Source organism: Narcine bancroftii, chromosome 3 (assembly GCF_036971445.1).
Source record: "Narcine bancroftii isolate sNarBan1 chromosome 3, sNarBan1.hap1, whole genome shotgun sequence".
NCBI classification, from domain to species: Eukaryota; Metazoa; Chordata; class Chondrichthyes; order Torpediniformes; family Narcinidae; genus Narcine; species Narcine bancroftii.
In genome coordinates, this window is record NC_091471.1 from 123,066,758 (window position 1) to 123,089,545 (window position 22,788).

The following is a 22,788-nucleotide window of genomic DNA, read 5'->3' on the forward strand; positions in this document are numbered from 1 at the left end:
AGAATAGATATTATTGAAATTGTTTTAAAATAACATGTGATTACTATAAAAACAGAAAAATACGTAAGTAAAAAATTTAAAGAGAAACATTTTTTTTTAAATTAAGCCCGGCCTTACAATTTGCACGGAAACTAGAGGACTTAGCTCCTGTCACATCCCCAATGATTTTTTAAACTTCATTAAAGTTACCCCTCTGCTTCTATGCTCTAAGGAATAAAGTCCCAGTCTATCCAACTGCTCTCTGCAACACAATCCTTCTGCTCTCCATGATATCCTGATGAATCTCCTCTGCACGCCTACCAATTTATTGATATCCTTCCAAGAGCTGGGCAATCAGAACTGCACATAATAATCAAAGATCTGTCATCTCTCCTAGTCCAAAATCTCAGTAAGGCTGGGTCCCAGTGCAGGACTTCACTAATGGGATCTGACAGATTAGACAGTCCAAATTTGTCAATTTGACATTTAAACAGGTAAATGCCATTTGTTCCATTTGGAACCATTTACATTGCAGTTCTATATCACTGGCCCATCTCAGCATTCATTTTATTTTGGTTTATAGTTATGTGACATGGTTCAACTTAATGTGCAAATATATTCATTAGAATTATGAAGTCATGTAAATGAAACAGAATTAAAGGAATCCCTTTTTCAATTATTTGGCCTTCTCTGCTCTCTCCTGATAGCTGTGCATGGTTTTAATGTTGTACCTCATTCCTGGAAACATTTTCATAAAATCTCTTCTGCATACTCTGCTTGGCCTTGATGCAATTATAAAATAGCACATACAACTTACAGGCAGATGAATAAGGACAAGAGAGCGATTCAGCCCCTCGAATATACCATGCAATTCACTGCAGTGGTGGCTGGTCTGATTCTAACCACATCTTCACACTTCTAGTGACCAACAGTCAAATCTCATCCCTCTGTTTATTAAAATACTAATAGATTCTGCCTTGAACATTCAGGAATTCTGCTTCCAGAAAATTATAAAAGTTCACAGCACTCTGAGATATATCATCTAATCTTATCTATATCCTAAATCAACATAGTATCAGAGTTCAGCCCAGACAAGACCTTTGGCCCAACTCATCCATGCTGACTGAGTTGCAATCCTGGACTATTCCCACTTGTATGCATTTGGTCCCTATCCTTCTAAGACTTTCATATCTGTCCAAATGCCTTTTTGAACATTGAAATAGTGCTGACTTCTTCTGGCAGCTAATTCCAGATATGGACCACCTTCTGAGTAAAAATCTTTCCCCTCAAGTTCCTCTCAAAGATCACCCATCTCACCTTAAACCAAAGCCCTTTAGATCAAGAATTGGATATCTTGAGCAAAAGACTGTGAACTTTCACTTTATCCATGCCCCTCATAATTTTTTAAACTTCTATTAAGTCATCCCTCAGCCTCTGTGCTCTAGGGAATAAAGACCCATTTCTATCCAACCACTCCCTGCACCTAAAGCCTTTAAGACTCCGTAACATCTTCTGGTGAATCCCCTCTGTACCCCTTCCAACTTATTGATATCATACCTTTATCTGGGTGACCAGAACTTCACATAGTAATCTAAGAGTGGTCTCGCCAACAGCTGAATCATTAAATGCAGTGCCCTGCACAATGAAGGCAAGCATGCCAAATGCGTCTTCACCATCCTGACCTCCTGATTTTTTACCCTGTGCCCCTCAGTCTCTCTGTTCTACAATACTCTCCAGGCCCTTACATTCATTGTGTCTGTTGTGCTCTGACTTTACCTACTAAACAGCAGCATTTCGCACTTGTCTGAGTTAAATTTTATCTGCTATATTTTTGCCCACCTTCCCTGTTGATCTTGATCCTGCTATAAACTTAAATATCTCTCCTCACTGTCTGCTACACCATCAAGTGTGGTGTCATCCACAGCTTGACAAATCATGTTAATTACATTGGAATCCAAATGGTTAATGTAGATTGTGGTGGAAAACGGTAGTGAAGGTGCGACTTCACTAAACTATACAGGCTGGCCCACCTCCGACCCTGTAACTCCTCCCTGTAGATCCCCAAAAAAGGCTGATACCCCTAGTCTCCTCCCTCCATCCCGTCCTTTGATCAGGGCCAGCAGCATGCCCTATATTTCTGGATATTAAAGCCTTTGATCACTCATTTCGTGTCTGCTTGCAGTTATTGATCACGCCAAAATGTAATATCCAGAATATTGACCATGGACAAAGCGATCCGAGTGAAGAAGATGGAGACTGACCCCAGGGATCCAGAGGCCTCCATCAAATTTCATATGTGGCTGCACTGCTTAAAGGCCTACATGAGACGACACGAGATCTCCACAGATGTAGACAAGTATGATTTGCTCTTTTCATCAGTGGAGCACCGAGCTTACCAAATAATACGGGACTGTGAAAAGTACAAGGATGTAATGGCCCTGCTGCAGCAGCAATATGGTGTTCCCATGAACTCTATGCATACACGTTACCTGCTCATCACCCGACACCATGTCCCCAGTGAGTCCATCAACAACTTTGTGAGGGGCATGAGGGAGCAGAGATGAGCCTATGGGTGCATGGATAGGATGCGGCAGTCTACCAAGAGGAGCTCATTCATGATGAGCAGTGGCCGGCTTCCATTCCAGTCACATCTGTGAGTGATTCATGGAGAAGGGCAGTCAAACCTAATAGGATGTCGTGCAGAAGGCTCGATCGCTAGAAACAGCCCAGAAGAACACTGAGGCTTACACTGCGAGCTACACAGTCACCAAGTGAGGAGCACAGGTGCCACCATCTTGGGAGTTGGGGACCCTGACTGCCGCTGCCGAGCACACGAGGTGCAGCTATTGCAGCCAGTCTGGACCATAGCATGACCTATTCGAACTGCAGGAGGAAGGAACACTATGCCAAGGTAAGACATCCTCCAGCAGCACCGCGTGCAGTCCCTGACCCCTGTTCCCATCTTGGATCGACCCACTTCCGGCATCACCTCCAGCGGCCAAGGACCGAATGGCAGGGACAGGAGGAAGATGGCATGGGATAACATCATGTTCGGCATCTCATCTGGACTCATCTGCATGTGACCCATGGGGGCAGCAATATTCAGGATCTCCAGGGCAGCCATCTTGGCAACAGCCATCATGATACTACAGCAGCAGTGATTCCAACAATGAGCTTACTCAGGCTTTGATTGTGCTTGACCACAATAGGCCACACCAACTGACATGCTCCATGATGGACATTGAGGTAAAAGGTCATACCATGGGCTACCTATTTGACACGGGGAGCACTGAAAGTTTTATGCACACAGGAACGGTCCAATGTTATTCTCTTGCAGTGTCCCCTGCAAAGCGTAAGGTAGCTCTAGCAGCTAAATCATAGTCCACGGAAATCTGTGAGTGCTGCACCATGACCCTAGCAAGAAAGGCACAAAGTATATAATTTTCAAGCCACTCGTGATGTACTGGGGCTGGATTTCCAGTTACAGCTTATGAGCATGCTGATGCAATTTGATGGGCCCCATCCTCCCCTCACATCAGAAATAATCAATTCCTGGAAACCCCACCCTTCCTTCCGAACGTGGCCAATCAGATGAAGGAACGCCGTCCAGGGCACTCAACCTGCAGAATGGCCACCCTCCAGGTCCTTCCATCCACTCTATTCCAGAACCTCACCCTGGACTGTAAACCAGTCACCACTAAAAGTAGGCGATATAGCCCCGGGGACAAGGAGTTTATAAAAGCTGAAGTGGGGTGATTGCTAGCGGAGGGCATTCTTGAACCCAGTAACAGCTCCTGGAGGGTACAAATGGTGGTGGTTAAGAGTGGGGAGAACCACTGGATAGTCATTGATTATAGGTAGACCATCAACCAGTTCACCTTATTGGATGCCTACCTCCTCCGCTGAGCGAACATGGTGAATGAGATAGCCCAGTACTGGTTTTTTTTCACCATCAATCTCAAATTGATCCTGATCCTCGCAAAGAACCGTCCATACACAGCACTCGAGGCCAATGGCCACTTCCATTTCCTGCAGGTCCCATTTGGACTCACAAATGGGGTGTCTGTGTTCCATGGAGATAGACTGCTTGGTGGATGACAATAAGTTAAAAGCCACATATTCGTACTTGGATAATGTCATCATCTGCAGCCATAACCAGAAGGAACATAACGCAAACCTATGGAAGTTCCTGTCCACCACTAAAGACCTGAACTGAACATACAACCAGGAAAATTGTGAATTCCATATCTGGTAATATAGGGGTACATGGTGGAGCATGGCATCATTGCCTCCGATCCTGAGTGCACGCGGCCCTTTCTGGAACTCCCAGTTCTCCAAAAACTCAAAGCTTTTAAAAGGTGCCTGGGGTTCTTCTCTTATTACGCCTATATGAATCCCTGATTATGCAGACAAGGCCCACCCCGTAGTGAAGGCCACCACGTTTCCCCCATAGCAGAGGCCCATAAGACCTTCAAAGTCATTAAGGATAAGATTGCCAAGACGGCGATGCACGCCGTTGATGAATCCATCCCTTTCAAAGTGAAGAGCAATGACTCCGACTTCGCCTTGGCTGCCAAGCTGAACCTAGCAGTGTGGTGAATCTGTCTTGTGCTGTCAATCCCTCGCTGTGCTTAGTCTGCTTTACTGATATTGGACGTGTATTATCTCTACCACTAAAGACTCTCCCCTTGGGTATAACTGCGTATGCACCCATTGTCTTTCATTATTGTTCCACTAGCTTCTGCTAATAAAAGCCATGATTCCTGGTTAACTACACAGTCTTCATCTTCTTCATTAACTGGCACTTCAATTTTATTAGCAGAAATGGATGCAGCACTCAAGCCAGAGTGGCTGATAATCAACCAGTCTGCCCCGAGGGCCAGAAAAAACTTCAGATTGTTTGTTTCAATTACTAAATGGCTCGTTACAACGTGGCCGATGAGGCAATACAGTGCGGCCACCTGAATTCCTTACTGGGTGAGATCCTTTTTGCAGTAACGCAAGGACTCTGGCTATACCCCGGGAACGATTGACCGCTTACTATGCAGTGCCACAGAATGTTGTACTTGTCGACACCAGTTGCTGACTAGATGCCAGAAACCCGGGGAAAATGATGCTGCCTATGCACTGGCTCTTGACTCGCTGGCAAACTAATGCGATGTCAGGGCAGTCAATGTGCAACAACACAGTAATGCTTTGAAGCTGGATGCTTTTGTCACCAGAATCACCTCCAGTTACATCCATCAGAGGCTACTAGAGACAGAGCCCCTGACCTATGGCCGGGCAGTCACTTTAGTCAAAACACTGAGAAGTGTCATACAGTCCAGTGAAATGCTGGAAACTGAAAATGAAACATCCAGGAGTGCTGGAACCCCGAAAGAGAGAAGGGGACGAACCCCTGGCAAATGTTACTTCTGAGATAAGAGCTGGCACCCCAAACAGAAGTGTCCAGCTCGATTCACTACTTGCAGCTACTGTGGGAAACATGGCCACTTTGCTGAAGCGTGTAGGGTGAAGAATACTCCCACTGATAAGAAGAAGAGAAGCGCTAAGAAAATTCATCCTGGAGCCGCTGGAATGGAAGACAACTACAAAGTGTGGGGAGTGGGGGAATCTTCAGATGAGCCCGTTGAATTGACTTCAAGTGATGGCAAGGTGAGATCAACATAAAGTTCCCCTGTGATAGCTCACTTGACTGTAAAGCTTGGGAGTTGTTACAGACTGGAACAGGGGGAGGTGAATGGTGAGACTGTCGATTGCTTAATAGACTCCGGCAGCATTGACAGCTACATTCATGAAAATGATGTCAAAGACTTAAATTTGCGGAGATATCCAGCGAACCGACGGATATTGGTGGCTTGTAATGAACTTTAAAAAACTATACGGGACAAGTGTAAGGTTGCTTTGATCTTGCAGGGACATTGTCTTGCTGATGTTTGGCTCTTCGTAATGTCTGATCTCTGCGCTCCCGTGTTACTGGGGTTGGATATTCAATCTCAGATTAAAAGTGTAGTGTTAAATTTTGATGGGCCACTACCGACACTTACCATCCCACGCACTAGTTACTGCGGTCTATCCACACTAAAGATCAAATCCACCCTGATCCTGAAAGAATGACTCCCCTGAAGAAGTTCCCACCCCCAGACTCAGCAAAAGCCCATAAGAGGTGTATGAGATTCTTTTCTTATACTGCAAATGGGTACGTGACTACGCTATGAAAGCACGCCCCCTGTTTGACACAAAATCTTTCCCTCTCTCTCCAGCAGCTCTGAAAGCTTATGAGAGAATTAAAACTGATATTGCCAAAACTGCACTCTCATCCATCAATGAAGATGTTCTGTTCCAAGTGGAAACTGATACCTCAGATTGTGCCTTGGCAGGAACCCTTAAGCAAAAAGGCAGACCAATGGTATTCTTCTCCTGCATGCTACGCGGACCTGAACTTAAACATCCTGCCATTGATAAAGAAGACTAGGCTATCATTGAAGCTGTTCGCTACTGGAGACACTTTCTAGCTGGCAGAAAATTCACCCTGATCACTGATCAGAAATCTGTAACCTACATGTTTAGTACTAAACACAAAAGTAAAATTAAAAATAATAAGATGGCCCACTGGTGAATAGAACTCTCAACTTACAATTATGAGGTCCTGTAGAGACATGGCAAGTTAAATGATCTCTCCAGCACATTGCCACGAGCTGATGCCAGTGCTCAGCTGGAAGGAGATCTATAGCACCCAGGGGGTCACAAGATTCTTCCACTATATAAGGGCTAACGGTCTTCCTTACTCCTTCAAAGTGATCAGAAAACTGACTAAAAGCTGTCCTGTTTGTGCGGAATGCAAACCACATTATTATTTTAAAGCTCCCAAGGCCACTCTCATCAAAGCAACCTGATCAGTTTAGATTTTAAAGGTCCTTTACCTTCTAACAACAAAAATGTATTTTTCCTTATTGTAATCGATGAATATTCAAGGTTTTCCTTCGCGATACCCTGCCCTGATGTCTCAATGATGTCTGTCATTAAGGCACTTGACAGAATTTTCAGCATTTTTGTTTTTCCCAGTTACATTCATACAGAGGCTCAGCATTCATGAGCACAGAGCTGCACCAAGCTCTGTTACACAAGGAGATTGCCAGCAGCTGCACCATGAGCTACAACCCCCAGGGCAATGGACAGGTCGAAAAGGCTAACACCACAGTCTGGAAGACTGCTAACCTTGCGTTAAAGATACATGGTTACCCTGTTACCGATGGTAGGACGTGCTGCCTGAGGCACTACATTCTATTCGGTCCCTATTATGTACAGCAACAAATCAGACACCTCATGAACATAAGTTTACTTTTCCAAGGAAATCAAGAACTGTGATGGACTAGCCAGCCTGTCTCTCTGAGCCTGGAACCGTACGACTGAAGAGATATGCTCGGACGCGTAAAACGGATCCTCTAGTCCAGCTGTTTCAACTACTGCACACTAATCCATGGACACTGTACCCCTAATAGATCTGGCCCCATCTGGTTCACCCCTTCCACATGCCCCTACTGGGAGTGATCCTGAGAGGTTGGATGCACCACCCCAGCCTGTGACCCCTAGTAAGCATTCAGGTAGCCATGCTGAGGTCCCACTGCCTCATGGTGGTGATTCTGGAGCAGGTCCAGAAGCCCTGCCATCTCACACTACAGAACAGAGAACTGTATCAACACCACCAGTTCCCAAATCTGTCACTCCTTCAAAACTATCACCTGTTCCAATAAGGTCTTCTCGCATTCGTAAACAACCCGAGAGGCTCCAGTATTCATAAACATCTCATTATATTCTGATTTCTCTGATAGTTACTAGCCTTGTTTTGGCTGTGTCAGCGAATTCTCAATGCCATTTATTTTATTGTTATATTATGCTTTCAGTAGATTTGCTTGCCTGCTTGAATATTACTTAAGCAGCTGTCCTTTTAATTTTAACCCTACTTCTGCCGGGTGGGGGAGACTGTGGTGAATCTGTGTTGTGCTGTCAATCTCTCGCTGTGCTTAGTCTGCTTTACTGACATTGGACGTGTATTATCTCTACCACTAAAGACACTCCCCTTGGGTATAACTGTGTATGCACCCATTGTCTTTCATTATTGTACCTCTAGTTTCTGCTAATAAAAGCCATGATTCCTGGTTAACTACACAGCCTTCATCTTCTTCATTAGCTGGCACTTCAGGCAGTTCCGTGGCATTCTTTTCCAGGCTCTCCAGAGTCCCAAACCCAGGCACTCAGCCATCGAGAAGGAGGCGTAGGCTATGGTGTGCCACGCATTCATGTCCCACAACTTCCTGTTCCTACCCTCTCATTTTTTTTCGAAACTTTATTTATTAATTTTAACATATGAAGAAAGTAAGTAATTCACGTACAGAAAAAATACAAAATAAAGTAATACAAGTACAAAGTAACATAGTTAATACAATACCAATCTTGGCATCTCCCCCTAACAACTTTAAAGTAAGACTAAAAAAAAACTATTTTTAACCCCTAAACCCCCCCCTCCCCACCCCCACGATAAAGAGTGAAGAATTAATACTATTAGTATAATAAAAAAAAATAAAAAATATATATCTTAAAAAAAAGATCGATATATATAAAAAAACAAAAAAAATATTAATTAAATATTAATTATTAATCCAAAAAAATGTATTATATAAGAATATATATGGAAAAACAAAAACAAAAAGAACTTAAATGGAAAAAAAACTAATAATAAAAAAAAGAAAAAAAAAGAAAACATATATATAGAAAAAATATATAATAAAAAACATTTTTTTAAAGAAAAAAATGATTAATTCAAACTTATTTAAATTGTATCTAATCAATAAATGGGGTCCACTTTAGCTCATAAAAAGACATCTTATCTTGTATAGAAAAATATATTATTTCCATAACCAAACAAAACTTCATCTCTGAATACCATCTATCTAAAGACAATACATTTCTATTCTTCCAAGTAATCGCTATACATTTCTTGGCCACTGCCAGCGCTAAGTAAATAAAAGAGTTCATACCCTCTCTAAATTAAATTTGAATATGTATCATGTAAAATTTGTTCAAATTGCTTTGGCATTATCTGGTCGGCAGGCCGTTCACCTGCCTATGGATCAGAGAGCTGTTGCATTTATGTTTAACAATAATCAGTGGGGGGAAGATTAAAAAAGACAAGATCATGAGGTGGAAAATTGAACTCTCCATTTACAATTATGAGATTTTGTACTGGTCTGGGAAGCTCAATGAGCCACCCAATGCCCTGTCTCAGGGAACCTGCACCAGAGCACAGGTAGATTGGCTCCAGGCCCTCCTCGATAGCCTCTGCCACCATGGGGTCACAAGAATCTACCACTTCGTGAGGGCTCACAACCTCCCCTAACCTGTAGAGGAGATCGGGGAGCTGACCCATTACTGTTTGGTCTGCTCGGAGTGCAAGCTGCACTTCTATTGGCCGGAGAAATCTCAGCTGATCAAGGCCACTTGCCTCTTTGAACGTCTCTTTCCATCCATGAATCAGAATGCACACTTCCTGAATATCATGGACGAGTACTCATGTTTCCCATTCGCCATTCCCTGCCTGGATATGACCACGCTCACAGTCATTAAAGCCCTCCATAACCTCTTCACCTTATTCAGATATTCCAGTTACATTCACAGTGATCGGGGGTCTTCATTCATGAGTGAGGAGTCATGCCAATATTTCCTGTCCAAAGCTATAACCACAAACAGAACCACCAGCTACAACCCCCACAGGAATGGGCAGATGGAGAGGGAGAATGGCACGATCTGGAGTGCAATCCTCTTGGCCCTCAAGTCAAAAGAGATGCCCATCTCGCAGTGGCAAGAGGTCCTTCCAGAGGTGCTACATGCCACCAAGTCCCTACTCTAAACTGCTAAAAATGCCACCCCCACATGAGAAACTCCATGTGGACCACATCTACCACCCTACCCTCAGCAATATATTTTGCTACCTCCTCAAAAGACTCAATTAGACTCTTGAGTCACAACCTTTCCTTCACAAAGCCATGCTGACGATCCTTGAGTAGACAATACTTCTCCAAATACTTATAGATGCTATCCTTAAGAATTCTCTCCATAAGACTGCACACCACTGACATAAGATTCACTGTTCTATTATTCCCAGGATACTCCCTATTATCTTTTTTAAACAATGGGACTACATTTTCCATTCTCCAATCCTCCAGCACCTCCCCTGTGGCCAAAGAGGATTCAAAAATCATAGCTACTGCCCACAGTAATCTGGGGAATATCGCATCTGGCCCTGGGGACTTATCAATCTTAATGTTTTTAAGAAGATCCAACACTTCCACTTCCACATTGTCCAGCACACAAGCCTGTTCTATTTCGACCTCACCATGATCAAGGTCCTTTTCTCCTGTGAATACTAATGCAAAGTATTAATTTAGGACCTCCCCAATCTCCTCTGCCTCCAGGCATGTGTTGCCTCCTTTTTTCCTTTAGCGGCCCCACTTTCATTCTCATTATCCTTCTGTTCTTCACATACCTGTAAGGGATACTGGAATGTGAGGAGTCAAGCAAGTGCTCATTAGAAATGAAGCATTATGGGTTAAATCAGGGTGAAGGGATACTGGAATGTGAGGAGTCAAGCAAGTGCTCATTAGAAATGAAGCATTATGGGTTAAATCAGGGTGAAGGGATACTGGAATGTGAGGAGTCAAGCAAGTGCTCATTAGAAATGAAGCATTATGGGTTAAATCAGGGTGAAGGGATACTGGAATGTGAGGAGTCAAGCAAGTGCTCATTAGAAATGAAGCATTATGGGTTAAATCAGGGTGAAGGGATACTGGAATGTGAGGAGTCAAGCAAGTGCTCATTAGAAATGAAGTATTATGAGTTAAATCAGGGTGACGGGATGCTGGAATGGGAGGAGTCAAGCAAGTGCTCATTACAACTGAAGCATTATGGGTTAAATCAGGGTGAAGGGATACTGGAATGGGAGGAGTCAAGCAAGTGCTCATTAGAAATGAAGTATTATGGGTTAAATCAGGGTGAAGGGATGCTGGAATGGGAGGAGTCAAGCAAGTGCTCATTACAACTGAAGCATTATGGGTTAAATCAGGGTGAAGGGATACTGGAATGGGAGGAGTCAAGCAAGTGCTCATTAGAAATGAAGTATTATGGGTTAAATCAGGGTGAAGGGATGCTGGAATGGGAGGAAGGGTTATAAAAGTATAATAAAATAAGGTTCTTCAAAACAGGATAGCAAGTAGATAGCTTTAGCAAGTCTTGGGGATTGATTAATGGGTAAAGAACAAAGACATGATATTTCCTGGCTAGCAAGTTTGCAGGAAGGCACATAAACTGATAAGAAGTTAGAATCCACGTGGGCAGAATTACCTAATGCTAAACCAATCCAGGAGGCAGAAGAATGTTAGGGGGAAGGTATCTCTGTACTGAAATGAAATGTATAAAAGTTGGGTTAGCCTCAGTATCTGTGTGTATTCCCAAGGTAAGGGGAAGCACCCAACTTTGCATTGTTGTAATAGTAGAATAAAAGTTCTTTGTTCTCAATTTTTGTCTCGAGCAAATTCTGTGAAGGTACTTCTGTTTCTCACATACCCATAGAACATCTTGGGGTTCTCCTTAATTCTACGTGCCTTCTCATACTCCCTCAAGCTCTCCTAAGTCCTTTTGTAAGTTCCTTAACATAACATAACATAACAATTACAGCATGGAAACAGGCCATTAGGCCCTTCTAGTCCGCACCGAACCAAACACCCCTTTCTAGTCCCACCTCCCTGCACAATGCCCATAACCCTCCATCTTCTTCTCATCCATGTACCTGTCCAACCTTTTCTTAAATAATACAATTGACTCCGCCGCCACTATTTCTCCCGGAAGATCATTCCACACGGCTACCACTCTCTGAGTAAAGAAGTTCCCCCTCATGTTACCTCTAAACCTCTGCCCCTTAATTCTTAACTCATGTCCTCTTGTTTTAATCTTTCCTCCTCTTAACGGAAATAGTCTATCCACATCCACTCTGTCTATCCCTTTCATTCTTTCATTCCTACCACATTCTTCTCAAGAGCCCTTCCTGTTTCCTGCTTCCTATATCCAATGTATCTTCCTTCTTCCTCTTGACTAGTTATCTGACCTATTTCATCAGCCATGGTTCCTTTTTCCTACCATCTTTTCCTTGTCCCTTGTCCTATCTTGAACCCTGCACAAGTGGTCCCTAAACTTCCTCTTCTTTACTTCTGTGCTTTCACCCTTAAACATGTTTCCAATTTATTCTCGCTAGTTCCTGCCTCATCCCTTCCCCAGTTCAACTGTTTTTATCCTTTTCCATAGCTATGTTGAAGCTAAGGGAGTTGTGGTCATTCTCACCAAAATGCTCCCCCACCGAAAGGTCCACCACCTGACCAGGTTCATTACCCAGAATTAGATCCAATATGGCCTCTCTTCTAGTTGGCCAGTCCATGTTCTGAGTCAGGAATTCTTGTACACACCTGATAAATTCAGCCCCATCTATCCTTCTTGCAGTCAGTAGGTGCTATTCAATATTAGGGAAGTTAAAATACTCCATAACTACAACCCTGTATTTCCTGTACCATTCCAAAATCTGCCTGCTTATCTGCTCCTCGGAGTCCTGAGGGCTATTTGGGGCCTATAGACTACTCCCAGTGTAGTGATAGCTCCCTTCCTATTTCTGACTTCCACCCACACTGACTCAGTGGACTCTCCCTCTGCAGCTTCCTCCCTTTCTAAAGTTGTGATACTATCCCTGACCAGTAATGCTACTCTCTCTCCCACCCCCCCCCCCACCTTTTTCTACCTCCCATCCTATACTTTTTAAAACATCTAAACCCTGGTATTTGCATCAGCCAATCTTACCCTTCCTCCAGCCAAGTTTTAGAAATGGCCACAATTGATCCATGCTCTAAGTGCATCCCCTTCATTCCTAACACTCCTCCTAGCATTGAAGTAGGCACATTTCAAACCCTCTAACTGGCTACATTTATGTTTTGTCCCCTTCCTGTCCTTCCTCACCAACCCAGAGCACATAGCATCATATTTTTTTTCCTTCTGCCCTATTCTCAGCACTCACATTCAGGTTCCCACCCCCTTGCCAAACTAGCTTAAACCCTCCACAACAGCTTTAGCAAACCTACCCACCAGGATAATTGGTCCCCCTACATTTCAGGTGCAGCCCATCCTCTTTGTACAAGTCAAACCTTTCCCAGTAGAGATCCCAATGTTTCAGAACCCTTGCCCCTGGCACCAACTCTTCAGCCACTCATTCATCTGCCACAACTTCCTATTCCTACCCTCTCTAAATCAAATTTGAATATGTATCAAGTAAAATTTGTTCAAATTGCCTTGGCAATAGCTAGAAAATGTATTGCTATAACTTGAAAGTTGGATACTGATTTGGGAATGGACAGATGGCATGCAGAAGTTCGGAGTTGTATTCAAATTGAGAAAATTACTTACAATTTAAGAGATGAACATCATATATTTTGTGGAATATGGAGCCCATATTTACAAATTGTTGGTATTAAAATTTAGATGAATTTAAACATTCCCTTTGTCTCTATGAATATATAAATATTGGAAAATGAAGTGGTCCTGGTGTGGTTTTCTTGTCCCATTTCTTCTTCAATGTCAATGTCAATGTTTCCAGTCGAACCCCTTTATTAAGATAAAGGTAAAATTACATCTATAAAAGGGGAAAGAAGCTGAGGAAGGTGCTGTGATATGACAAAATACATGAGAAGTGATACCTTGTCGAGTATTGTAGAGTATTCACAACTCATCTTAATACATAATATTTTAGTTGTTTCTCCATTTTGCTTGGTTTTGCTTTACTGAGATAATATGACCACTGTTACTTTTACACATGAGCAAGAAATAAGCTTTAATGGCACCAAATAAAACTTTTACCTTATCATATAATAGTCTGAGTCTGTGCCCTAGAAATTAATGACGAAATTTGGTTAAAAACATTTATTTTACTTCAATCAGCTTGGATAACATTGACATTCACTATTATCCTCCAATTAGAAAGCAGGTTAGAAAGCAGGTTGTTCACTGCTTCTGAAAGTAAATTGGCATTCTGCACCTATGGGCATTGGTAGTTGCCGGATAAATGTATTTTCTGATTGCTTGAGACTTACTCTTCCAATGCCTAACTAATACACCTGCAGTTCAAAAGACAAAAGCACAAACTTTACTTGTATGAATATATAAACCTTAAACCATTTAACTTTATTTTCAGTCGCACTCTTTGAAAATATTTAACAGTCGCTGCATCTGCAGGTTCCTTACACCTCCATGGAGCCGCCTGAAAAATGATCAATAGCATATAATCATATAACCATATCACCACTTACAGCACAGAACAGGCCAGTTCGGCCCTACTAGTCCATGCCATAGCAAATCCCCACCCTCCTAGTCCCACTGACCAGCACCCGGTCCATACCCCTCTAGTCCCCTCCTATCCATGTAACGATCCAGTCTTTCCTTAAATGTAACCAATGATCCCGCCTCGACCACGTCTGCCTGAAGCTCATTCCACATCCCCACCACCCTCTGCATAAAGAAATTTCCCCTCATGTTCCTCTTATAATTTTCCCCCTTCAATCTTAAACTGTGTCCTCTAGTTTGAATCTCCCCCTTTCTTAATTGAAAAAGCCTATCCACATTTACTCTGTCTGTCCCTTTTAAAATCTTAAACACCTCTATCAGGTCCCCTCTCAATCTTCTACGCTCCAGAGAAAAAAGCCCAAGTCTGCACAATCTTTCCCTATAACTCAGACCCTGAAATCCTGTCAACATTCTCGTGAACCTTCTCTGCACTCTCTCTATTTTGTTTATATCTTTCCTATAATTTGGTGTCCAAAACTGTACACAGTACTCCAAATTTGGCCTCACCAATGCCTTGTACAATTTCATCATAACCTCCCTACTCTTGAATTCAATACTCCGATTTATGAAGGCCAACATTCCAAATGCCTTCTTCACCACACCATCTACCTGAGTATCAGCCTTGAGAGTACTATTTACCACAACTCCTAAATCCCTTTGTTGCTCTGCACTCCTCAATTGTCTACTATTCAATGTATATAACCTATTTAAATTTGCCTTTCCAAAAGGTAGCACCTCACATTTATCTGTATTAAATTCCATCAGCCATTTCTCAGCCCACACCTCCAGCCTTCCTAAATCACCTTTTAATCTATGGTAATCTACCTCACTGTCCACAACACCACCAATCTTTGTGTCATCCGCAAACTTGCTTATCCAATTCTCCACCCCTACATCCAGATCGTTAATATATATAACAAACAATAGTGGACCCAGGACCGAACCCTGAGGAACTCCACTAGTCACTGGCCTCCAATTGGACAAACAATTTTCTACCTCTACTCTCTGACACCTCCCATCCAACCACTGCTGAATCTATTTCACTACCTCTTTATTTATACCTAATGCCTCCACCTTTTTTCCTAACCTCCTGTGGGGAAGTTTGTCAAAAGCTTTACACTAAAGTCCAAATAGACAACATCCACAGCTTTCCCTTCATCAACCTTTTTTGTAACCCCCTCGATGAACTCAATCAGATTTGTCAAGCATGATCTACCCCTGACAAAACCATGCTGATTACTCCCTATCAATCCCTGTACCTGCAAAAATTTGTAAATAGCATCCCTCAGAACACTTTTCATCAACTTGCCCACGACAGATAATTAACCATAGATAATTAACCACAACTATCTCCACCACCACCCCCACACCACCACCACCAGGTTTACAGATAAAGCCTCTGACCGGGGTGACTTTTACTAAGCAGGATAAGGACACACTTTAAGAGAGTCACCCCAAAGGTGTCTCCATTGGTGTTTCACACAACTTTACTCAAACAGCTGCAACAAGCAAAGCACAACCAAGGCTCTCTGTTGGCTGAAAATTTGCTCCTATCTTAACCAAAGTCTTCCTGTTACTTCAGAGAACATTTACTTTTATAATTGTAAACTCATATTTTAACCTATTATTTTATTCTTATTTATTTACATTTTTTTCATTTATTTTCCTTGATTTTTTTTTGCAGGTTGCTTGATGCTAACGGTTGTTTGAATTCCAGGTACTGTATTTAGCTTTACTTTGGAGTTTTCAGAATTTATATCATATTTATCAGGTGATGTAGATAAATGATAGTCAGATTCTGAAAGAGTATTGTGATGGGCCTGCATCTGTAGAAGTGTTTTCAATTATTCTTGGGTCCTCAATGATTGAGAAGTGCATCTTATGTGTTAAAAATAGAATCTTGACTAGTTGGCTTTTATGGAGACATATTTGAGTGGCACAGCTGGCGTAGCAGTTAATGCACCTTCACAGCACCAGCGATCGAGACTAGGGTTCAAATCCCGCGTTGTATGTAAGGTTTTTACGTTCTCCTCATGTCTGCATGGGTTTTCCCTGTGGTGTCCGGTTTCCTCCCACCATTCAAAATATACAGGGGATGTAGGTTAATTAGGTGTTAATTGGGCAACACTAACTCATGGGCTGAAATGGCCTGTTACTGTATGTCTAAATTTAAATGTAATATATTTTAAATTTAAACACTCATCATCAAGATATTCTTATTCATTTTTCAATTGAGTGTAATATCTTTTCAATGTTCTTCAGTAATATAATTTTTATGTTTAACTGTATCCATAGAACCATAGAACACCAGCACAGAAACAATCCTCTTCATCTTTTCTAGTCTGTGCCAAACCAATTTTTTCGCCTAGACCCATTGACCTGCACTCAGTCCATAGCTCCCATGCCTCTCCCATCCATGTACCTGCCGAAATTCTTAAATGTTAAAATTGAGCCCCCCTTTAACACCGAGTTAGAATTTAACATGAATTTAACATGGAGCTCAGTCACATTTATGGATGGTGAGAATTACACCATAGCTGTTTTCAGTTCAGCTAATGATTTTCCTGGTTATCCTTGACTCAAAAACCAGAATCACCTGTATTCTGACAAAAAGGGTCAGGTTGCCAATCATTTAGCATACTGATGGTGTAAACCAGTTTCAGTTCTAATTCTTTGGTATCTAAAATATAAAAAAGTGAATGGTTGGGTTTTAGGAAGAGAATGAAAACAGTGATTTATACAAGCAGTTCTCAACAGAGTCACTACTGGAGGGCACTTCACAGTAAAGGCTGTGTTTTCTTTTCACTTCATTAATATAAATATTTTAAATATTTTTTTGTATAGTCAGTGAGATAGAAGTACTGAAGAAACAAAAACTTTACTGTTCCACAGGGAAGGGGGCCCATAAACTATGAGCAGAGTCCTGGGGGGGGGGGGGGGGGGGGCCTAGAGCCAAAAATATTTGAGAATGGCCTCTCAATCAAAGAAGGAGCCATGTTGAGGGAGACATTGATTGAGAGAAAGAGAAGGTTATTTATGAGTATTAAGACCAAGACCAGATTTGTAGAAAAAAAACAAAATTGCTACCATTAGTTCCAATCATAATATGTCCATTATACCACAACTCTCACCACCTTGACCCAAAGCTCTTTCCACTTTGAGACTTTCACGATCAATGAACAGGGCTACTGGTACGAAGTATCTGCAGATGCTGGAATCTAGAAAAAAAAAGACAGATTACTGGAAGAACTCAGCAGGTCAAGCAGCCTCTGAGGAGGCAAACGGGGTGTTTTCTGGTGTTCACCCTGCATCGGGACTGAGTGGAGAGGAAAGACTGCCAGTACTGCTACTTGCACACAGAAATCAGAGCAGGTAATGTGAAGTTAATCTGCAAGTCTCAGGGCTAAGTTTGGAGGTGCCACACTGCACCCTGTAAAAACCATTCATTTGCAGAACTCATATCTAAATGCTCCTGAGTATCAACATGGGGGAAACAAAACTGCATTCATACCAACCCTTTTGAGTAAGTACATGTTCCAGGATGCTTCACAGTAATTAGATAGGCAGTGATGTTGAACCAAAGAAAGAGATATCAGAATGGGTGAATAAAAGAATAAAAGGTCCAAAGACAAAAAGAGAAAGGAAAATAAGTTGAAAATTGAATGATTGACAAGGCTAGAAGAAAATAACATGAATGGATGATGGGAAGCGGAGGAGATAGATATCCAAGATGTAGAAAATTTTGATGCAGTAAAAGTGAAGGAGCACAGTGAACTCCAGCAAGACAGACATAAAAAGAAGTAGAAAATATATGGCCTTGAATCTTCAATCATCTGATCAAACTTATACATCTTCTTCTTCAACATAAGGAATGATAGAGAGAGGAAGAGAAATATCAAAACAAGTTATTCTTTAAACATGCATGTAGAGTAAAAAAATATCAACTGAACCAAACATCTTTATTTTTATAACATCGTTATAAAATATTTTATTTCATCAACTGTTTGTTTTATTATTTCCTTCCAATGGCAGATGAATTCACTATCGCCTTCTTTGGCAAACATATAACATTCTGATGAAGCCCTCTGTGAAAATTTATCACGTATTGATTTTGCTGGAGAAAAAAAAGTAAAAACTGTGTTGATTAACATGGTTTGTGATGTAGTGATTTTAAAGTGAATCAATATACATTTTTGTTATTATGTTATAATGCATTGTATTATTACATTACAAAAAGGAAATGATAATGGATAATATTTTGAGAATATGTTTTTGTCAACATAACATAAAATGATTATAAAAGGATAATAAAATTCTTCCCCTATTGATAATAAATTACCTTTTTAGATGTTGACTTTCCACCACACTAACGTATCTACATTAGAGCGAGACCTGCTTTACGGTTGGAAATGTGAATAATTTTATACTTTATATCTAAAGATAACCTCTGTATTTCAAGTATCATGCAGGACAATTTTTGTGCCAAGTACTGTCTTGTTCACAGAATTCTTCAACAATATAGCATATTGTTAGAACATGTAAGATAGTGTGGTCTATTACTTTCATATATCCCTTGCTGCATGCCTGCTGCATGGATTCCCAGATAGCCCTATTTGCAAATAGATTCCATTTTCATGTTGCTAGAGGGCAGTAAAAAGTGGAAAGGGCCATGCTGAATTGCAGCTTCCATTACATTCCTGTAAATGAGCAAAGAGTATATTTCTGCATTGAAGATCTTGCAATCTTCAGAACCCATCCAACTTTAGGTTTTTATCCAATCTCTAAATGTATCAATGGAAGCTTAAGATCCCTGCAACTTATGATAGTCAAGGCCAAATAAAATAAATGAAATAATGATCTAATTAGTGCATGGACAATGGTAGAAATTTAATTGTATATTCACTTGCTCATTGAGTCATACAGCACAGACTCAAATCCTTTGCCCTACTGTGTTCATGCTGACCATCATGTGCCCATCTGCACTAATCCCATCCGACAACGCATGGTCTATTACCTTCAGTGTCTTGGAAAATCAGCAACTCATCTAGATATTTTCCAAATTTTGTGAGACTACTTCCCTCCACCTAGATCTCAGGAAATGTTTCCTTAATAAAAACATTTGTTTTCCTGTCTCCTCTAGACCTCTTGCTTTGCACTTTGATCTGGTTTTAGATGTCTCCTTAGAGGTAAATGTTTCTCACTCTGCACCTTTCTCTTTCTTCTTCTCTTTGGCTTGGCTTCGTGGACGAAGATTTATGGAGGGGGTAAAAGTCCACGTCAGCTGCAGGCTCGTTTGTGGCTGACAAGTCCGATGCGGGACAGGCAGACACGGTTGCAGTGGCTGCAGGGGAAAATTGGTTGGTTGGGGTTGGGTATTGGGTTTTTCCTACTTTGCCTTTTGTCAGTGAGGTGGGCTCTGCGGTCTTCTTCAAAGGAGGTTGCTGCCCGCCAAACTGTGAGGCGCCAAGATGCACGGTTTGAGGCGATATCAGCCCACTGGCGGTGGTCAGTGTGGCAGGCACCAAGAGATTTCTTTAGGCAGTCCTTGTATAATTTTATACATCGCTTTCAATTCCTGCCCCTCCCAGCCTTTTCCATGCCAAAGAAAATAAGCCAGTCAATCCAAACATTTGTTATAACTAACATGATCTAGACAAAGCATCATTTTGATATCCCTCTCCTGCACATACACATTCTTTCTATAGTATGTGAAGAATTGAACTGCACATATATATACAATTTATAAAATGGTACTATAATCTCATTGATCTTATCTTTTCTTCTTTCTTTGGCTTGGCTCGCGGATGAAGATTTATGGAGGGCTATGTCCACGTCTGCTGCAGACTCGTTGGTGACTGACAAGTCCGATGCGGGTCAGGCAGGCACAGTTGTAGCAGTTGCAAGGGAAAATTGGTTGGTTGGAGTTGGGTGTTGGGTGTTGCCACACCTAAACAACATATCCCATATGTCTTTCTCACCATCTTACTGTATGAATCTGTGGACGTACAATAAGATCTCTCTGTTCTCTCAATACTCCTTACCCCCCTCCCCTTATTCATGAGTCCTCCCAAAATTCATCACCACATGCATCACAGGGTAAAATTCATATTGTATTATTCTGTAAACTGATCACTCTCAACAACACCACCACAAATGTTCACATTATAACATAACATAACATAACATAACATAACATAACAATTACAGCACGGAAACAGGCCATTAGGCCCTTCTAGTCTGCACCGAACCAAACACCCCTTTCTAGTCCCACCTCCCTGCACAATGCCCATAACCCTCCATCTTCTTCTCATCCATATACCTGTCCAACCTTTTCTTAAATAATACAATTGACTCCGCCGCCACTATTTCTCCCAGAAGATCATTCCACACGACTACCACTCTCTGAGTAAAGAAGTTCTCCCTCATGTTACCTCTAAACCTCTGCCCCTTATTATCTACAAACTTACCTGTAAAATTCTTCCTACATTATTCATACCCAAATTATTAATGCAAATGACAAACAGTATGAGTCCCAGAAGATGTATACCATTGATCATTAGCTTCCAATCACAAAAGTAACTCTCCATCAATGGTTTCTGACTCCTCTTACCAAGCCACCTTTGGAGTCAATTTGCCTTGATTCCATGGGCTGGAACCTGGGACAAGGCATTATTTATTTCCCAAATGATGGAGATTTTATTGGAAGTAAATCCATTTCTCAGTTCCTGCTCTGGGCATTTTTCTCTGAAGCTCCCAATACACCCAATGATATTCCTGCACTCTGGTCATGTTGGTTTCTTAAGGCTGCCAAGGAGACAGCAACTTGTCAGTCCCAGCTCCAGAGCTGTGCAAGGTAATCTTTCAGGCTTCCAAGTTCAAAGTCTTTTCACCTGTGTGAAGCTCTCTCCAAAAATACACTCAGCACATGCAGTGCCTTTGTGAAATGAAGATACTTTTTTTTTAACTGAAGCTGTTTTCTAGGACAATCCAAGGAGAAAAAGAAAGTGAGGAATGTGTGAGGATGAACGATAGGAGAGATTAAATAATGATGTATAATTGAACCAGTCATAATCATAGATAACATGGTCAGCAAATTTGAATGGCAATGGGAGAATTTATATTTAGATTTAGATATATTTATTGTACTGGGGCAGTGAAAAGTTTTATTTTGCATTCAAGGGCTGGTAAAAAGTCACCTCACTCCAATGCAAAAATAAAATGTAGAGAATCAAAAGAAAGAAAATCCCTTCAGAGACAGGGAGTGGTTGAGAATCATACTGCCTTCTCTGATGTGGCCGCCTCCATTACCCCTGTAATCATTGACTGTCACCGTCTCTCCCAATGCTCCCTCTATACCAGTGGATCTCAACCTTTTTCTTTCCATTCACATTCCACTTGAAGTAATCCCTATGCCATCAATGCTCTGTGATTAGTAAGGGATAACTTAAGATGGTATGGGGGTGGGAAGGGAGGGTTGAGAATCACCACTCTAGACCCAATTATTATTTAAATATTTGGCTTGAGAAAAATTGTCATTGGCCCATTTCCTTTGGAGATAAGAAACCGTGCACATAATGAGTCAATGAGGTACAATTAAAACAGTGGTTTTCAAACTTTTTCTTTCCACCCACATGCCACCTTAAGCAATCCCTTACTAACACAGAGTGCCTATGGCATAAGGAATACTTAAAGTGGTATGTGAGTGGAAAGAAAAAGGTTGAGAACCATTGCTCTATACCCATTGTTACCATATCTGCTCTCTCATATGGAGTTGGGGGTTTCTGGACCCTGAGTTGGATCTCAAGCCCACATATCCAGCTGCCTGCTCTCCATTGCACCTCAAAGACCCCTGAACCAAATTCTCTATAAGCAGTCCACTTTAAACCTGACTGGATAACTGCAAATAGTAATGAAACCATAACAGGGAACCCTCTATTTCAGCAGATGAAATGCATCATGCAGATTCTACTGAATATTTTCAAAGAACATATAATACACTTATCCAGTTGAAATTCAGAGACAAATTCCAGGCAGTAAACCCCTCAATCATCTCCTGAAAACTTTCAGAAACCCAGGGAAACAGTATGCATGCTCAGCTAGATGTCCCTTAATCGCCTCATCAGAACTGAAAGACAGCATATAATTGGCACTCATGGGCCAAATTTGCTTATATTACTGATGTCAGGAAAGGGGTTGACAGTCATCCTTTGAACAGCAGGAGTTCCACTGTTATCCAAGCTGGGAAATCCAGACCAGGATATTTCTGTTGGCTAACATGCTTAAAATTGTCTCTCAGATTGACAACAGGAATAGGATTCACATCACTTTGTAAGTTAAGAGCTAGTGGAAACCCAATAAATAAAAGTTAAACCAGAAAGT